This window comes from Felis catus, chromosome A2 (genome assembly GCF_018350175.1).
Source record: "Felis catus isolate Fca126 chromosome A2, F.catus_Fca126_mat1.0, whole genome shotgun sequence".
In the NCBI taxonomy this organism is placed as follows: Eukaryota; Metazoa; Chordata; class Mammalia; order Carnivora; family Felidae; genus Felis; species Felis catus.
Window position 1 is genome coordinate 157,309,312 of NC_058369.1, and position 18,180 is coordinate 157,327,491.

At 39.9% G+C, this 18,180-nt stretch overlaps 1 long non-coding RNA gene across 1 annotated transcript; it reads right to left on the reverse strand.

Annotated features, from left to right (window-relative positions):
• Positions 1 to 3,929: 3,929 nt before the first annotated feature.
• Positions 3,930 to 11,603, reverse strand: LOC109497671. Its single transcript, XR_002154035.2, has 3 exons — positions 11,418 to 11,603; positions 4,400 to 4,584; positions 3,930 to 4,215 (listed from the first exon to the last, which is right to left on the reverse strand). It is a non-coding gene; the product is annotated as an uncharacterized LOC109497671 (long non-coding RNA).
• Positions 11,604 to 18,180: the final 6,577 nt, after the last annotated feature.

An 18,180-nucleotide genomic window follows, 5' to 3' on the forward strand; every position in this document is an offset into this window, starting at 1 on the left:
CCGACATAGGGCTCGAATTCATGAACCTTGAGATCATTACCTGAGCTGAAATCGGCCACTTAACTGACTGAGCCACCCGGGCGCCCCGTCTCCCCAGTATGTTTTAAAGTTTTTGAAAGCATGGCTGCCTTACACTTTTCTATGTGTTCCTTGAAGCACTTATAAATACTTGATACACTGAACGGAATAATTCTCTTGCACCTGGACCCAGCCCTAAGCACATGGATTTTTGTCTGTACATTTATCTCTGGGCTACCTACTACATTTTAATACTGATGTTTGAGCTGTATTTCCTTCACTATCTGGCCATCTTATTTTTGGAGGTCAGCCTTATATTCTGTTTCTCTTTGACCAATGCACAGTGTAGAAATAATAAATGAGTAAGTGTGAGAGTAAGATATGCCTGATTTTGTGATGCCTTTACTTTGCTTCTTTCTTGTACATTTACATGTTGCTAAGCAACTGTGAATGACTAGCTTAGCGCCTTCCTATGGGAATCTCAGTGAAGTGCCACTTGTCTTTGTTACTGACCCAGTGTCTCTTTCCAGAGCGCCTAGTATAAGCTAATCTTTGTTCCTTCCTCTTTTCACATGTTAGCTAGGAGAACAGAACATCTACCAGAATCTGACTGATCTCCCCAAGGGGACTAGTTCCCCTGGAGCTTGAACACACAGGGAAACATTAAAAGAGTAGCAGTTTGTTGTATTTTTAAAATGCATAGTTATCTTATTATTATCATCAACTTTTGCCTATAGTCTAATTTCATCCTGCATTATGCTGATATTAATAGCAATCATTTATGAATGCCTATTTATTTTATTAATTAACTTATTTTTTGATTTACATCCAAGTTAGTTAGCATATAGTGCAACAATGATTTCAGGAGTAGATTCCTTACTGCCCATTACCCATTTAGCCCATTCCCCCTCCCACAACCCCTCCAGCAACCTTCTGTTTGTTCTCTATATTTAAGAGTCTCTTATGTTTTGTCTCCCTCCCTGTTTTTATGTTATTTTTGCTTCCCTTCCCTTATGTTCGTCTGTTCTATATCTTAAATTCCTCATATGAGTGAAATCATATTATATTTTTCTTTCTCTGACTGATTTCACTTAGCATAATACCTTTCAGTTCCATCCACATAGTTGCAAATGGCAAGATTTCATTCTGTTTGATTGCCAAGTAATACTTCATTGTGTATATATACCACATCTTCTTTATCCATTCATCCATCGAGGGACATTGGGGCTCTTTCCATACTTTGGCTATGGTCAATAGCACTGCTATAATCCTTGGGGTGCATGTGCCCCTTTGAAACAGCACACCTGTATCCCTTGGATAAATATCTAATAGTGCAATTGCTGGGTCGTAGGGTAGTTCTATTTTTAATTTTCTGAGGAACCTCCATACTGTTTTCCAGAGTGGCTGCACCAGCTTGCATTCCCACCAGCAATGCAAAAGAGATCCTCTTTCTCCACATCCTCGCCAACATCTGTTGTTGCCTGAGTTGTTGATGTTAGCTATCCTGACAGGTGTGAGGTGGTATCTCATCGTGGTTTTGATTTGTATTTCCCTGATGACGAGTGATGTTGAGCATTTTTTCATGTGTCTGTTAGCCATCTGGATGTCTTCTTTGGAAAATGTTCATGTCTTTGGCCCATTTCTTATGGATTATTTGTTTTTTGGGTGTTGAGTTTGATAAGTTCTTTATAGATTTTGGATAGTAACCATTTATCTGGTATGTCATTTGCAAATATAATCTCCCATTCCATTGGTTGCCTTTTAGTTTTGCTGGTTGTTTCCTCTGCTGTACAGAAGCTTTTTATTTTGATGCGGTCCCAGTAGTTCATTTTTGCCTTTGTTTCCCTTGCCTCCAGAGACATGTTGAGTAGGAAGTTGCTGTGGCCGAGGTCAAAGAGGTTTTTGTCTGCTTTCTCCTTCAGGATTTTGATGGCTTTAAGTCTTTCATCCATTTTGAGTTTTTTTTTTTTTCCTCTGTGTGTGTGTGTGTGTGTGTGTGTGTGTGTGTGTGTGTGTGGTGTAAGAAAGTGGTCCAGGTTCATTCTTCTGCATGTCGCTGTCCAGTTTTCCCAGCACCATTTGCTGAAGAGACTGTCCTTATTCCATTGGTTATTCTTTCCTGCTTTGTTAAAGATTAGTTGGCCATACGTTTGTGGGTCCATTTCTGGGTTCTCTATTCTGTTCCATTGATCTGAGTCTGTTTTTGTGGCAGTGCCATACTGTCTTGATGATTATAGGTTTGTAATACATCTTGAAGTTCAGAATTGTGATGCCTCCAGCTTTGGTTTTCTTTTCAAGATTGCTTTGGCTATTTGGGGTCTTTTCTGGTTCCATAAAAATTTTAGGATGATTTGTTCTAGTTCTGTGAAGAATGCTGGTGTTACTTTGATAGGCATCGCGCTGAATATGTAGATTGCCTTGGGTAGCATCAGCATTTTAACAATGCCTTACACTCTGTCTCTCTCTCTCTCAAAAATAAAAATAAACATTAAAAAAAAAACGTTTTTTTTTTTTAAAAAATAAACTCTTAAAAAAAAGTTTGTTCTTCCAATCCAGGAGCATGGAATAGTTTTCCTTTTTTGTGTGTGTCTTCTTCAGTTTCTTTCATAAGCTTTCTATAGTTTTCAGTGTATAGAGTTTTCACTTCTTTCGTTAGGTTTTTTCCTAGGTATTTTATGGTTTTTTGTTATGAATGCCTATTTTTATGTGAGGCATGGGGCTAGAAGATTTATTTACTTCTGTCCTTTATATATTTAATTCTGAAAACAACACTGCAAAGTAGAAACTGAGGTTTAAAGAAGTTTACTGAGGTCTTGTGGCTAGTGAATGATGGAACCAGAATACCTCAGTGCTATAGCCTTTAAGATGGTGTGGTATTGATGCAGGGATAGATAAATGCATCAACACATAGTCCAGATAATAGTTACATGGATAATTATATATGATAAGGTATCTTAAATTGATGAGGGAAAAAACGGTCATTTCATCATGTTGTAGTATATTGGTACTACAATTGGATAATTTTTTTGATAATTCAATTTTTCCTGTATTTTATTTCATGAAATACTGCCTTTAAAATCTGCAGACATGTTGACTGTTTTCTTCCCCACCTTTTTGGATGGGATTGTAGAATATGTACATTACCTTCAGCTTTCACAATCCAGAAAAGCTGTTTTCTTAGGCCTTCTTGTTAGTAACTCTTGAAATATCAAGTCGTCATGAAAGTCGTTGGTAAATTTGACTGCAGAACAATTTAAAATTTTTTATGAAAAGATTCTGTAAATGTAGGGATCACTGAAGTGCTTTCAGTTTTAAAGGACAAGTGACAGATTTCCAGAAAATGTTTACACACATTCTTAAAAGATAAAAGCCAGTATCTCTAATATACAAAAGAGCTTCTACAAATCAGTAAGAAAAATAAAAGCAAAGTGATAGAATTGTGGTTAAATGATTAGACATAGATCATACAGATTGTCACATATACATGTGAAAAGCACCTTATCAGCACTTGCATCATGAAAATGCAAATTAAACAACAAAAGCCACTAATATAAATACAGCTGCATAAATCAGTGGCTTTCCATTTCTTTCCCTGGAAACCACCTAGAAGAAACAAGACAATTGAAAGAAGACTCTGAAAACTCCCATTTTCAGTGAAGATGAAAGACAGATAATCCACAGATTTCAAATTGTGTGAAATCACTACCAGTCACAGGTGAGATCAGGTAGAGTCAAGAAAGAAAGTGAAAAGAAGAAGCATGAAGGAAAGTAAGAGGGCCCAGCAAGGGCAGAAATAATATTCCAGCAAAAATACACTTTCTGAAGAAAAGACACAGCTTGAAATGCAAAAGACCCTTAGTATGGATGTGTTAGTTATCTGTTCCTGCATAACAAATTATCCTGACACTTACTGGCTTAAAAAACCCTTTATTATAACCTCATAACTTTTGTGGACCAGGAAGCCAGGCATGTCTCAGCTGTCACAGGCTGCAGTCATCTTCAGGCTCATCTGGTTAGGAGCTACTTCCCAGCAAACCTGTGTCGTGGCTGCAGGATTCGGTTTCTCATGGGTTGTTGGACGAAAGCATCAGGTCCTTCCGAGCTGTTGGCTGGAGGCCTTCACTTCCTTGCCACGTAACCCTCTCTGTAGAGCATCTGACTTCATCAGAGTGAACAGATGACGGTATACCAGAGCATCTGCAGAAGAGAGAGGGCCAGAAAGACAGAAGTCACAGACTTCTGTAACCTAGTTAATTATTCGTTTGTTATTACTCATAAGTGGTCACCAATAGATGTGGTCAAAAGAAACAGAGGACTAAGAGAACTATATAAATTATAAAGGTAAGTACTGGAACAAAAAATATATATATACTTTCCTTACAATTAATAGAACCAGCAGGGGCACCAGGGCAGGTCAGTTGGTTAAGTGCCTGACTTCGGCTCAGGTCACGGTCTCACGAACCCCACATTGGGCTCTGAATGCTGATAGCGCAGAGCCTGCTTCGGGTTCTCCCTCTCTGCTCCTCCTCTGCTTGCGCTCTCCCTGTCTCAAAAATAAATAAAACACTGGAAAAAAAATAGAACCACAAACAAAAATGAGGAAACATACAACAAATGCAAATATAATAATCATCCCCTCCCTGTAAACTTTTATAAACAAAACACAGAACAATAAAATAATGTGCCAGAATTAAGATGAAACATGTTGGACATGCAATGAAATAAAAATGGGCTTTACACTTAGAATGGCCTTCAGATCAGCTCAAAAAGCAAAACACAGCTTTGTATTTTTTTTTTTAAGGCTTTGGTACTTTTTTTTTTTTTTTAAGTTTTATCCTTTATTTTTAGAGGAGAGGGAGGGGCAAAGAGAAAGAGAGAATCCCAAGCAGGCTCTGTGCTGTCAGTGAAGAGCCCAACCCGGGGCCCAATTTCACAAACTGGGAGATCATGACTTGGTCTGAAATCAAGAGTTGGATGCTCAACTGTCTGAGCCACTTAGGCACCCTTATATTTCTAAGATCCATAAAAAAAGTGGAAGTTTGAAAATGAATGAAGAATAATATGTCAAGTAAATGCAAACAAAAGGAATTGATACCTAATATGATCAAATGGGATACCAGGATAAGTCTTTGATGTTAAGAGGTAAAATATAGGGGTGCCTGGGTGGCTCAGTCCGTTGAGTGTTCGACCCTTGATTTCAGCTCAGGTCATGATCCCAGGATCATAGGATCGAGCCCCAAGTCGGCCCTGTGTTGAGTGTGGAGCCTGCTTGGGATTCATTCATATTCTCTCTCTCTCCCTCTCTCTCTCTCTCTCTCTCTCTCTCTCTCTCTCTCTCTCCCTCCCCCTCCCCCTCCCCCTCCCCCTCCCTCCCCCCCCCCCCCCCCCCCCGTCCCTCACTTGTTTGTGCATGCTCTCTCTCTCTGTAAAAATGGAAAACAAAAACAAAACAAACAAAAAAGAGGTAAAATACAAATTAAGCTTCATCATATTTAATGAATGTAACATTCTTACAAAACTCAAGAACATTAAAAGAATGAATACTACCACCACCGTTTATATTTGAAGGGTGATAATCTATCAAGAGAAATACATTAGTTATAGACATTAGAAATGGGATGTAAAAATTTGTGTGTGTATAATTTAAAAATCCAAATAATGAATATAAAAACTATAGAACAATAAGAATTTGTAAGGTAGTGGGGTACAAAATAAATATATAGATATTAATATTTTCTCATATACACAAATAGTCACCAATGAGGGGACAGAATGAAAGAAAAGATTCTATTTGCAGTAATCACAAAGAGACAAAATGCCCAGAGATAAGTTAAAAAAAATTTTTTTTAACGTTTCTTTATTTTTGAGAGAGACAGAGACAGAATGCGAGTGGGTTAGGGGCAGAGAGAGGGAGACACAGAATCTGAAACAGGCTCCAGGCTCTGAGCTGTCAGCACAGAGCCTGATGTGGGGCTCAAACCCACAAGCTGTGAGATCATGACCTGAGCCGAAGTCGACGCTCAACCGACTGAGCCACCCAGGCACCCAAAATAAGTTTTATATTTGCATTTTTTTTAAAAGTCTATTTATTCATTAATTTTTTTTAGTGTTTATTTAGTTTTGAGAGAGAGAGAGAAAGAGAGAGAGAGAGAGAGCTCTCTAATGGAGAAGAGGGAGAGAGAGGAGACACAGAATGCCAAGCAGGCTCCAGGCTCGGAGCTGTCAGCACAGAGCCCAATGTGGGGCTCGAACTCATGAACCATGATATCATGACCTGAGCCAAAGCTGGATGCTTAACCGACTGAGCCCCCCAGGTGCCCCAGAAGTTTATTTATTCATTTTGAGAGAGAGAGAGCAAGAGTGCATGCATGAGCATCCGCATGGTGAGGGGGGGCAGAGAGAGAGGGGAAGAGAGAATCCCAAGCAGGCTCTGTACTGTCAGCACGGAGCCTGACATGGGGCCTGAACTCTGCAAACTGTGAGATCATGACCGGAGTTGAAGTGAAGAGTTGAACACTTAACTGACTGAGCCACCCAGAGATAACTTTTAAAGAAATGTATAAGATCTACATGAAGGAAGCTTTAAAACACTCAGGAAACCATGGAAGCAGACATGAATCAAAGGAATATAATACCATATTCTTTAAAAAAATTTTTTTTTCAACGTTTATTTATTTTTGGGACAGAGAGAGACAGAGCATGAACGGGGGAGGGGCAGAGAGAGAGGGAGACACAGAACCGGAAACAGGCTCCAGGCTCTGAGCCATCAGCCCAGAGCCTGATGCGGGGCTCGAACTCATGGACCGCGAGATCGTGACCTGGTTGAAGTCGGACGCTTAACCGACTGCGCCACCCAGGCGCCCCTATAATACCATATTCTTGAATAAGAAGACTCCACACCATAAAGATGTCAGTTACTCTTAAGTTAATTTCTTAATTTGATGTTAGACCTATAAAAATGCCAACTTACTGCCTCTTTTTAAACCTATAAAAATAAGATTAACATATTCAGAGGTTATTATGGAAGTTGGAAGAAGCCAAAAAAGAAAACAATGATGATAGACAAGCTCTATCTATCATTCACTGAACTACAGCATGAACCTTGAAATGTAAGTGTTTGTGGCTGTATCCCAGTAGAATAAGTAGTCTAGAAAACATACAATATAGGAATTAGAGTACAAATAAAAGTAATAGATCGGAAGAAAATGGATTACTCAGTAACTGATACTGAGATAACAGGCTAGCCATCTGAAAAAAATTAAGGTGTTGCCATACCTCAAGTCGTATACCAGGATGAAGTCCAAATGGATCAAATGTTTTAATGTTAAAAATGAAACAATACAACTACTAGAAAAAAAATGGGAAGATGAGGGTTTTTTTTTTTTAAAACCTTGGGGTGGGTATGGAGTGCTCACTTCGGCAGCACATATACTAAAACCTTGGGGTGTGGAAAATATTTTAAACTGATTGATTTAAAAATTTTTAAATTCTCCATGGTAAAAGTCTATAAGAAATTTACCAAAAATACAACAAGCTGGGAAAATATCTGCATTCATAATGGAAGTTTAATCTCTAAAACACAAAGAGCTCTTAGAAATGATGGGGAAAAGATCAACAACCCCCCCCCCCCAAAAAAAAAGAAGAGAACAGGCAAATACTATGAATATGTAATTCACAGAGAAGGAGAAACACAGATGTTTCTTAAACACAGGAAAGATAGTCTCATTCATAATAAGAAATACAGATCAAAACCAGCTGAGATAACCATTTTTTGGCTCTCTATTTGGGAAAACTCCTGAACATTGAAACCACTTTTTAACCAGATTATTGGGGAAATATATTCTCTCTACATTGTTGGTGGTAGTATAGATTAGTATAATTTCTATGGCAGGCAATTTGGCAATATCTGTCAGATTTACAAGTGCATGCACCCTTTGATCCAGCGATGCTCCCTAGGACTTTGGGGTGCATCACACCTTCTCACTGGTCACAATTTGTGTCTTACCCTGCTGGGCCTGCTGGGCCTTGAGTCTGGTTATAGGTCTGGAAGCAGTGAGGGGAGGTGGGGATCATTAGTAGGATCAGCATTGCCTTGCAAGGAAGCTACTAGAGGGGAATCCATTGTGGCCTCTGCAAGAAAGGGGTGACTGACTTCCTCAGTTAAGGGAGGAAGAGTTGCCTCTATTGATAAAAAGGTTTGACAGAATTTAGGGATCTATATTTCTCGTAGTTTACACTCCAGATCTCCCCATAATATCAAACCAAGTCTAGATTAATCCCCAAATCACTTGGTATTTTTTGGTCTAGTTTTGTCTCCTGCCCTATCTTGTGTTTCTTAATTCCCTACAGGTTTCTCCGGAAAGCAGTCCTTGAAAAATCACTTGCATAAGAACCCCCTGCAGGCTCTGCTTCCAGAGAGCTTGGTCTAAGTGGTCTGCTCTTCAGACTGTATCTCTGATCCACATTGTATATTCTTTCTTGAGACATCCACATGGATGTCTAATAGGCATTTCAAACTTACAGTATCCAAAGCTGAGCTCCTGATATTTTTCTACTTCAACATGCTGCTCTCACCACTTCCCCCCTGCTCTGTTTCAGCGGATGGCAACTCCATTCTTCCAGTTGCTCTGGACAAATCTTCTTACATTTCACGCACAATCACTCAGCAACCCTGATGTCACACTATTTGACCGGGTGCTCAATCGATGTTTAGATCAACTGCTTCTGGGTTGGGATTTCATAGGTAGCAAAGCAGCTCCTCCTTGACTACAATCTGTTGAAAGTTGGCCTCTGACACAAGGGTTTGAAAAAATCAGGGTTAGACTTGTTGACAGCTTTCGAAATGAATCTGTGATTCCACCATTTATCGCCACCTCCACAGCCTCTGCTCTAGTGCAAGCCACGATCACGTCTTGCTTGGATTGCTGCCTCGGCCTCCTAACTGGTTTCACAACTTCTACTCTCAATTTGCCTTTCATCTGTATTCAGCATGGCAGCTAGCAGGATCCTTTAAAAATAGAAGTCACGTCACATCATGTTTCTTTCAAAATTCTCCATTTCCTTTTCAACCTCAAGAAAAAGCCTAAGTTTTCGTAATGAGTTAGAATGCCCTTTATGAGTTTGTTTGGTATGATAGTCGCCTCTGCTTTTCTGCCCCCCTCTCACACTGCTCTGGTCACTTTGGCGTCCCTGGTGTTCCTTAAATAAGCCCTGCATACGCCTTCCTCAGAGCCTGTGCATTTGTGACCTCTTTGCTTGGAATGTTCTACCCCAGATGTTGGCATGGCTCACTCCCTCACTGCTTCAGACATCGTCATCTCCACTGTAAACTGCTGTCCTCCGTGCTACCATTCCCTGCCCTGCTTTGTCTCCTCAGCATTATCACTGTCTATTTTTCTTATATATATCATGTGTTTTCCTCACAACCATAGAAACTCCACAAGGACAGGAATTTGTATCTGTTTTGTTCCCCCCTGGCAAGAGGTAGTCACTCAGTAAGTATTTGTTGAAGCCATGAAAGCATTATCTTATTATAATGAACTACATTAATGAATGCAAAGATTCATCACTTTTATGCCTGTAGAAATACCTATGGCTGTTAGAAACTGGATCAGCAATGAACATTTTCTTATCAATTCAGTCCACTTCGGTGATTTTTGCTGGCTCTCTAATACAACAGCTAGCCTTCACATTTTCTACAGTTGTTAGTAGAGAGAGCTGATTGCTGCCAGGATTCTTTGACATTTGAACAAGAACTTATTGAACATCTACATATGGAAATCTAAGTATTTATCTCCCAGCTAAGAGCAATGGGGGTATGGAAGTAGAATCTAAGCATTCAGGAAATCTACCCGGTAATATACACACTCCATTTACGAGAATGCGAAACACTTAAGAGCTAAAGTGACCATTATCAAGTACTGCTAGTTCATATTTGACCTTGGTACTGAAGAATTCTAAGATGGAAATGAATCAGACACCGTTGTCCAGCATTATCTATGTATAATGTTCTGCCGCAAATTTTCTGTGTCTCAAATACATCAGATGTTGGGCAGTTTCCATCTATCTTTGATCACAGTGTTTGTTTTTGACATTTCTTAGTGTCATTGATGGTCTCCTATTCTGAATTCCTATGGATTTATGGCCTGTACTGATGGTTCACTCAGGTAAAGAGGAATAATCTCAAGATTTTAAGAAGTCACAAGAAGGAGGGCTCTTGTGGGAGGAGAGCTGGGAGGGAACCGAACCTTTCAAATCAGGTCAGAATCACATAGCAGGGAGTGAGCCAGGACGTGGCTGCTCACGCAGCTGGCCTCTGGCACAGGCTTGTAATGAATCTGAGTTCCAATGGTTTGGATGGTCGGCCTTGGTAACAGATAAAAGCTTTGGAAACTGGGCTTTAGCAGTCAGCAGCTGAACGCATTTTGAATTTTAGTAAGCTGAGCTGACATGTCTTTTAACTATAAATAATACGAATTCTGAACTACAGTGATGGAAACCCAAGGTTTGGGTGGCCGAGACCTATGGGGGTGGCAGTGTTTTTTAAGGACTGTTATTTCTCTTCCAGTAAAAATAAAACATTTTTTAGAAGACGTTGAATAAACTGTTTAAGGTACAATATCCAGTATCCATTCTCTATATTGCTCAAGATTTTTTTTTTTTTTTAATGAGAAACCACTCTTTTGTCATTAGATGATTATATCACTTACATCAGATCTAAAGTACAGTGGGGTTTTTTTTTTAAGTTTATTTAAGTAATCTCTTTTTAGTTTTTTTTTTTAAGTTTATTTATTTTGGGGCATCTGGGTGGCTCAGTTGATTAAGTGTCCGACTTCAGCTCAGGTCATGATCTCACAGTTCGAGTTTGAGCCCCACGTTAGACTCTGTGCTGACACCTCAGAGCCTGGATCCTGCTTCAGATTCTGTCTCCCTCTCTCTCTGCCTTTTCTCTGCTTGTGCTCTGTTTCTCTCTCTCTCTCTCTCTCTCTCTCTCTCTCTCTCTCTCTCAAAAATAAGACATTAAAAATTTTTTTTTAAAAGTTTGAGTTTATTTATTTTGAAAGAAAGAGAGGGAGAGAGAGAATCCCAAACAGGCTCCACTCAGCTTGGAGCCCGACATGGGGCTCAATCTCATGACCATGAGATCACCATCTGAGCCAGAATCAAGAGTGGGACACTTACTGACTGAGCCACCCAGGTGCCCCTAAGTAATCTCTTTTTAAAGGTTATTGATTTAAGTAATCACTATACCAGCGGGGTTCTTGAACTCATGACCCTGCGATCAACAGCCACACCCTCGCTCTTCTGACTGAGCCAGCCAGGCGCCCCTAAAGTGCAGTAGTTTTGAGAGCAATATAGATTTCTGTCTCCAAGAGGGACTATAGTTTCCTGTATCCTACCAGATTAGGACTGAAGTTGGTGGCTTCCTGTCCTGCTGACAAACTCCTTGGATGTACTGCCCTGTGGGTCATCACCAGCAGTAGGATCCATTCAGTCTTGTAGGGGTCAGATGTAAGGGGACTGCTGTCCTTATTGCTGAAAAGTTGCAAATGGAGAAGGAAAACAGCTGGTCCAAAGGCTTAGAATTGGAAAACATTTAGGTTCTATCTCCTTTGTCCTGTCATAGAGAAATCCATAAGGAAGCTGGCGATAGCTGCACTTCTCAAATTAAAGCTAATGACTGTATTTATGTGAGTCAGTAACCTGAGTCATGTTACTTGTTTTTGAAATCTTTTGTTATGTGTGTTATTGCAGCTGAGTTGTTACTAATCTGTTATTTTTTTGGGAAAATAATCGCCAACTCTTAGTAGTAAGACCAGACTTTCAGGGCTCCGGCAAATAAGACTGAGAACACCTTTGTATGTACAACATACATGTTTCTTCTCAGCATTTCCAAGGTAGACACAAGCATTATTGGTTCTGTTGTCATAGAATTTATATTGTCTTGCTAACTCAGTCTCCTGAAATAACCCAAAAGTTGAAAGTATCTGTAACAAAATATGTCAGTAATGCAATTTGTAGAAGGATGACACATGAAGATGACTTGAAAAAGGAAAACAACCAAGCTCATTCATTCAGCAAATATTTCCTTAATGCCCACTATGTGGGAGATGTGGGGGCTGGAGAAGACACAGTCTTTGTTCTTTAAAAGAACAACGTACTTTTCTATTAGATCAAGAGCAATGTCTGAAATTGAAGCATGTATATAAAAGATGAGGCCCTTATACTGTGTCCAGAAAATATGCTTTGAGAAAATACTTTATTGTGGTGAAAATACACATAACAAAGTTTACCATTTCAGCCTTTGTAAAGTGTACATTTCTGTGGCATTAAGTACATTCACACTGTTATGTGGTCATCCCCACCATCTGTCAGCAGAACTCTTCATCCTCTCCAATTGAAACTCTATCCCTTACATGAAAATGTCCCATTCTCCACGCCTCCTCCCTCCCCAGCCCCTGGCAACCACTATTCTACTTTTCATCTTTATGAATTGGACTATTTGGGGTACCTCACTTAAGTGAAATCACACATTATTTGCCCTTTTGCGTCTGACTTATTTCACTTAGCATAATGTCTTCAAGATTCATCCACGTTGTAGCAGATATCTTTGTGAAGGCAAAATAATATTTCATTGTCTGTCTATGGCACATTTTATTTATCTATTTCACTTATTTGTTTGTTGACGGATACTTGGGTTGCTTCCACATTTTGGCTTTTGTGAATAACGCTGCAGTGAACGTAGATGTGCAGATATCTGTTTCAGACCGAGCAGATGTGTTTTAGAATCTGAATGTGAGGAAGAGTCACTGAGGCACATCGATTTAAAGTATTTTTAGGTGTGGGACACCTGGGTGGCTCAGTTGGTTAAGCGTCTGACTCTTGATTTTGGCACAAGTCATGATCTCAGGGTTCCTGAGAGAGCCCTGCGTTGGGCTCTTCTTGGGTTTCTCTCTCTCCCTGTCTCTGCCCCTACCCTGCTCTCTCCCTCCCTCAAAATAAAACAAACAAACAAACAAACAAACAAACAAACAAACAAAGTACAGGTACTGATGTGTAAAGGAATCAGAAACTTTGTAGCATATTATTTTTTTTAACTAGAGCCGTGAAAGACACACACATTGCAAAGTATCTTTGCCATGGAGAATGTGACATCCTTCTTCAGCTATGGATATTCAGATGTTGTGGAACCATAGCTTAGAACATGCTCCCCTCTGGAGTGCACATCAGAAGCTCTAATTCTCTCCCGTCAAGAATGGCTTTAAAAGCACAGAGCTCAAGGCAGTCTCTACCCTAAAATCAATAGCTTACTTCCTTGGGTAAAACTAAATTAAACCTTGATATGTTTTCCACTGCTTACCTGTGCTATCTATTCATGCTTCTTTGCTTCATTGAGATCTTGGACTTCAACTTCTGCATAGGTTCTGTCTTGTACAGACATCTGGAAAGTGAATTGATTTTGCATGGAGGACTCTGCTGGCCTACTCTATCCAGTTGGGTCTAGCCCTGCAGTTGCTGCTTTTGACTTGCTCTTCGGCTCACAATACTGGTCTCTTTTAGCCTTGTGCTTGCTTTTGGCAGCATCATACTTTAGGGACCACTGTGGATTCCATCCGAGTCTTTCCTGGCCAACCTGGTGGTGCAGCAACTGGTGACCCAGCCCTGAGAAGTGAATTTGCCAAAGCCTCAAAGAAAGTTCTTTTCTCTTGCTCTGACTTGACATTTGTGAATGGTTGCCATGAATTTAGGGAATCCGGTGGAGTCAGAACCTGGGAATTTGGAATAGGCTTTCTAGGAGTCCTAATCACAGGGTACTGTCCACCTAATCACTGATTCCCAAGGTATGAGTGAGGACCGAACACTAACACTGCGCTCATGCCCCACACCCTGTGTCCTGCTACAGACTCTTTTCCTGATGGAGATTTGGGTAGTAGAAGGTATTAAGATTCCAGTTTTGGTCTCTAGCATGGAAATTAAGAATCTTCCAAGGCATGAAACTTCTGATGGTGACAGTTAACTCAATGACATAAGGGCTCTGGGAGAACATGGTGCAGGGTCTTCGAGTGAAGATCTGAATTTAAGAATTCGTTCTTTTCTGCCTCTATCTGTGTTGTGGCCTTGGGAAAGTCAGTTACCTTCCTGGGGTCTCAGTTTCCTTATCTGTAGGAAAGAAGAGGGTGTGATCTTTGGCTTGTGATGGTGGCAGTTGGACGGTAGCACTGGTGTTGATGGTGGTGGTACATGTTTGCAGGGGAGGGGCGGGACAGAGGTACTGAAAGCGTTAGTTGGACCGATTAACTAAGTGCTTAACGTTTATACAGAAGATTTTCAGGAAAGCAGCAGGGAGAAGTCCTTGGAAGATCAATATACAACTCTGTATAACAGTGGAACCTTGAACACCGTGACCAGTTCTGCCCTGCTGCTCTGCCCTACCTCCCCCTGCCCTATGCCAGGTCAATCAGTTCTTACTGGTCTCAAATCATAGGGTTTTACATCTGAGCTTAATGTTGGAGATGAAGCAGAGTTATTTAGCCTTCCTTACTTTGATCACAAATGATTTATTAGTTTCAAACTTTAAATGTTCTTTTTTGATAATATCTGATTATTGCAGGGACTTGAAAGTTATAGAATATTATAAAGAAGTTTAATAATCACTCATACTTTCGTTATCCGGAGAATAATTATCATTAACACTCATTATTCCTTCTAGATATTTTTCCTCACATAGAATTGTATTTATACAAATGTATATGTAAAAGTAAATAATGTCAATATTTCAGATATTTAAACAACTTTTTACAAAGTTAGGATAGGGGTGCCTGGGTGACTCAGTCAGTTAAGTGTCTGACTTCAGCTCAGGTCATGATCTCATGGTCCATGAGTTCAAGTCCCACGTTGAGCTCTGTGCTGACAGCTCAGAGCCTGGAGCCTGCTTCCGATTCTGTGTCTCCTTCTCTCCCTGCCTGTCCCCCACTCTCACTCTGTCTCTGTCTCTCTGTCTCTGTCTCTCTCTCAAAAATAAACACTACAAAAAAACCCACAAAAAACAAAGTTAGGATAATAAATTTATATATACATATATATGTTTTAATTTATATATATTTTTATGTGTAATGATTATTTCATCCTTTTGCCATGGCAGACATAAGGAAGCCTTTTAATAATTATTGTAAGAGACTGTGAAGTTTTTTTTTTAATTTGTTTATTTTGAGAGAAGTGTGAGTATGAGTGGGGGAGGGGCAGAGAGGGAGAGAATCCCAAGCAGGTTCCCTGCTATCAGCACAGAGCCTGACGTGGGGCTTGATCCCATGACTGTGAGATCATGACCTGAGCTGAAACTAGGAGTTGGTTGCTTAACTGACTGAGCTACCCAGGCACCCCAAGAGACTATGAAGTTTATGAACAGTAGTAGCTCAATAATGAACAAAATTATTGTTAATTTCTCAGGAAGAATCATCGTTTGTTCTCACAGATGGCACTTTTCTAGGATACGCAAATATTTTGTGGAAAGCATGGCATAAAACATGAAAAAACAAATCTTAGGAATAAAAATATTTGATTCATTAATTTTGCTGAATAATCAAGATTTTATATTCAATCTTAACTGTAATTTTAAATGGAACCATGACACAATCAGCTTGGTGATGTTCCATATTCCACCACAGTGGTGCTCTTCCCCCAGAACCTAGAAGGACAAGGCACAGATTCTGAAGGTTTTATTGCAGGCAGTGTTTTTATATCCTCGCTCGTTGTTTCACAGTCTACATTGTGATGACTGTCATTTTAGACATCCTATTTCCTCTCTTCAAAGAGGGAATCATGGCTCATATCTACTCTGGATGCCCAGCCAGTGTTATTCTGCATAATATTATAATATTAATATTAATATATAATATATATAATTGTATTATAATATTCATGCTTTCATGAATGTTGACTTTACATTTACTATTTTTTTAAGATTTTATTTTTAAGTAACCTCTACACCCAACACGAGGCTCTAACTCACTACCCCAGGATCAAGTCATTTGCTCTTCTGACTAAGCCAGCCAGGCACCCCTACGTTTACTGTATATAACCACTGTAGACAATTATATTATCTAAGGGATAATATATTATCCAGGGATCATAATTGCTGATTCTCTAACATTTGCGGGATATTTATTATGACTCTTCTGTTTTGCATCAAAAATATTAGTGGTTCTCTCTCTTTTATAATAAAAAATCATATGTTTGTTGTATCTCATGCACATACCTATTTGAACACTAATATAATAGTTATCACACATCAAATTGTGTTCTGTATTTCTCAGTTAACATTCATGGTTACTTTTCTATTGAGTCCAGTCTTGTTTTCAGCTTTATTGAGGTACATAGCTGACAAACAATTGTAATATGTATAAAGTGTACAATGTGATGCTTTGATTTGTATACACTTTGAAAGGGTTTCCCACCATCAAATTAATTAACACCTCACATAGTTACCTTTCTTTAGTGAGAACACTCGCATTCTATTCCCAGTCAGCCACGTGATCATGACGGTAAATACTGACAACCATTCTCTACCCACATAACCGCTCTGCTTTCCACTTTCAGTATCGTAGTCAGTAAATGACATGAGATATTCAACACTTTGTTATAAGCTAGGCTTTGTGTTAGATGATTTTGCCCAACTGTAGGCTAATGTAAGTGTTCTGAGCACATTAAGGTGGCTAGAGATTCTCTAATCAGCAATGGCTGATTTCCATTAAAAAATTTTTTTAATGTTTATTTTTGAGAGAGAGCATGAGTGTGCGAGTGGGGGAGGCGCAGAGAGTGAGGGGGACAGAGGATCCTAAGTGGGCTCTGTGCTGACAGCTGCAAGTCTGATGCGGGGCTTGAATCCATGAACTATGAGATCATGACCTGAGCTGAAGTCAGTTGCTCAACTGACTGAGCCACCCGGGTGCCTCCTAGTTTGAATTTTTATAGTAACTAATAATGTGGAACATCTTTTTGTGTGCTTGTTGGCCATTTGTCTGTCATCTTTGGAGAAATGTCTGTTCAAATCCTTTGCCCATTTTAAATTGGATTATGTCCTTTTATTGCTGAGTTATAAGTGTTCTTTATATATTCTAGGTGCAAGTTTCTCATCAGGTATATGATTTGGAGGTATTTTCGCCCATTCTGTAGTTGTTTTTTCACTTTGTTGATGGTATCCTTGGAAGCACAACAGTTTGTAATCTTTGATTTAATCCAGTATATCAATTGTTTCTTTAGTCACTTGTGCTTTTTTTTTTTGTTAAAAAAATTTTTTTTTAATATTTATTTATTTTTGAGAGAGAGAGACAAAGCGTGGGGGGCGGGGGGAAGGGTAGGGAGAGGGAGACAGAGAATCCAAAGCAGGCTCCAGGCTCTGAGCTGTCAGCACAGAGCCTGATGTGGGGCTTGAACTCATGAACCTCAAGATCATGACCTGAGCTGAAGTCGATGCTTAACTGACCGAGCCACCCAGGAGCCCCTAGTCACTCATGCTTTTGTTGTCCTAAGAAGGCTTTGTCTAACCCAAGATCATGAAGATTTACTCCTGTGTTTTCCTCTAAGAGTTTTGTACTTTTAGCTCTTATGTTTGGTTCTGGGATCCACTTTGAGTTGATTTTTGTGGATGGTGTCCTGTATCAGTGTTTTGTATGTGGATATCTAGTGTTCCAGCGCCTTTTTTGATACTCATTGAGTTTTTATGAGTATCAAAAATTAACATTTGTAAAGCGCTTGGAAGTGCATGGGGATGCACAGCAGCACTGAGTAAACATTATTTTATCATTTCCTATATGGAATTGTCATATGTCTACTTATCTTTTCTCCCTCAAAGACTATCTTTATCTTTGTGCCTACATGGCTGGCCTAGTGTCTGACGGATGGTGCCTGCTGAATGGATGAATGATAAATAGAACTGCTCTCCTGAGACTGTCAGGTGGTAAAGCGTGGTTTCAACACTGCTGGGCTGGGCTTGGGTCCCGACCAGAGGGCCTGTCAGAGTGAGAGCCGCTGACAGTATCTGCCTCAGGGCATCTCCCCAGAGCACACGGCTTGCAGCCCCTGGGTCCAGATCCCCCTGCAGCGCTCGAGTCTCTTCAGAGTCTCTTCAGCAGTTTTCATTTCTGTGTCGCCCTCCTCCCCGTT